Source organism: Aplysia californica, unplaced genomic scaffold, assembly GCF_000002075.1.
Source record: "Aplysia californica isolate F4 #8 unplaced genomic scaffold, AplCal3.0 scaffold01229, whole genome shotgun sequence".
Taxonomy (NCBI): Eukaryota; Metazoa; Mollusca; class Gastropoda; order Aplysiida; family Aplysiidae; genus Aplysia; species Aplysia californica.
The window spans coordinates 72,181-74,436 of NW_004798499.1; the positions used below are offsets into that span (position 1 = coordinate 72,181).

Here is a 2,256-nt window from a genome sequence, read left to right on the forward strand (position 1 = left end):
CACACACACACACACACACACACACACACACACACACACACACACACTCACATCCATAATTCTCTAAAATATCATCTGAAAGCGATATTCTGTCGAGGCGTCTCCACGACCCACCTATGGCCCAATAAGCAGTGGATACATCTTAACCCTATCCATAAGCCCTGGGTTCACTTTGTATCCCCGCAGTTGCAGGTTGTATTCTTCACCTTTTAGAATACTTCTAGTACGAAGATCTCTTTGAAACCTTCAATATTTCTTTTAAAAAATCATTTTGACAGACTGCTCTCCAAAGCGACGGATCGGATTAACGAGTAAATTTCCTCTTTGAAAGTGGTGGCACAGAGTTCCCTACGTGTGGATACGATAGTAAAACATTGCATACGGATAGGATTAAGTAAGTACCAGGCCAAGTAAGTTCCGAAAGGAGGGTTAAAGTTTACTTTTATCATAGAACTGTGCAATATATTTACAGTCTCTTTGCTTACTGTGATGACGCACGCCTATAGTCTCAATGCCATTTTGTAAGAGACTGATTCCCAACGTAATTGTTTTCCCTTTTCCAGAAAAAGACAGTGTGTTGCCTACTTCTTGTATAGGAAGAGATGACACCCTATACTTAGAGGGTAATAAAAATCACGTGATCTTGACAAAAATAATTATCTCTGAATTTTCATTTTCTTCCAACACAGCACACCGACCGCCTTGGCAGAGATTTCTCCGATACTTCCTCTGTACCAGGGACCGTTCACCGATGATGCTACTGCTACAGCCAGCGTAAAAGCACCACACCGTTCTCCCCATTTATGGAAACGCTCTGGGTTCTGTAGCGGGGAGGCGGGAAATTAGACACCTTGCTTCTGCTCCTAACGTCACTCATGGGACGATCAGAGAGCGCGGGAAATCTCCTTCCTTGACGCATCACAGTCTCGCGGGGCGAGAGGAGAAAAATGGCGGCCGGCTTTGAATTGGTGTTTCGGGACTCAAGTGATTATTTGGTAGAGATCTCCCAAGGCGTGGATGTTACCCAGCGAAAAGTGGCGCTCTGTCGAGTAGGGGATACTGCGGCCAAACAGATTGGAAATTGGAGCAGCCGGATCGAGGAAATGTAGGGGAAGAGTGCAGATAGATAGATAGATAGATAGATAGATAGATAGATAGATAGATAGATAGATAGATCGATAGATAGATAGATAGATAGATTTGCTTCAGTGACCCATTTGCATTCTACCGCTCACCGTTCTTATAGTTTAAAATCAATACGCGTTAGTTTGGCCTTTTGTGTGCCGACAGACAATATTAACTCTCCAGAACTTGCACTTGGATACAGTGTTTAAAAAAGAAATAAAATTTGAGATGGGGAACACAAACAATATCAAAATGTGAAGCATGCTGACAAAATAAAAAATGAGTTGCTTCTCGAAGTCCATGGATGGAGATGTGGGACAAAAATCGGTACAGGGGTCAAATTTGTAGATCATAAACGGGTGCCATTTTCTTCAAGCTGAACATTTCTTTTATCATTTCATACAAATACGTTTATAAACTCAACCAAAATAATTGACATATCTATGTCCGTAGGGCTAATATCGGAGAAGTAACTCATTTTGTCAGCTCGCCTCACAAATAGACTTCTCTCCTATTTTAGAAATATTTGTAATGGGTCTGTTTCCAAAATACAAGGTCCAGTCTGATAAACAACACTCACGTATGGTCCTGCATCGACGTCTGTTGCGTGGTGTAGCGGTTAGGCTTTTTGCCTTGTACGCAGAAGACCATAGTTCAATTCTAATGTGGTAAGAGTAATTTGTATTTTTCTGCTGATTCGTTGTGTATTCCTCGTAGATGAGGGAATAAATGTTAAGTTAGATTCTTTTAGCGTTGAAACTGCTCCATCCAGTACCTGCAGGCTCGGATGGGACGCCATTTTGGTCAAATGGTCCCTTATCTACAAAATCACATTGGATGAGGTTGGGTGAGGAAACGATGCTGTCAAAAGTATAATACTACATCAAATAAACATCTTCTTTTCTTTAATAGATTTGACCCTTAAGTCAATTTCTTATGCCCTTCGCTTACAGAAGTTCTGTTTGGTTTAGTAAGGTTTTACGGAGCTCGCAAGTGCATGAGGTCATGTGAGCGCCAAGGAGTGGATGTCAACAGAGAAGTCCTTACACTACTTACAGGGAATCACTGATCAGGCTTACTCTGCTCACCTCTCTAGCTTCAACAGCACAAAGTCTGCTTTGACTATCAAGG

The 2,256-nt window shown here is 41.8% G+C and overlaps 1 long non-coding RNA gene across 1 annotated transcript in view; it reads left to right on the forward strand.

The window, feature by feature from the left end:
* The window catches only part of LOC118478924, a 22,890-nt gene extending 20,856 nt beyond the window's left edge, over positions 1-2,034 (forward strand). The window contains exon 2 of the long non-coding RNA XR_004859366.1: positions 690-2,034. This is a non-coding gene — a long non-coding RNA (uncharacterized LOC118478924). The remainder of the gene's footprint in view (positions 1-689) is intronic.
* Positions 2,035-2,256: the final 222 nt, after the last annotated feature.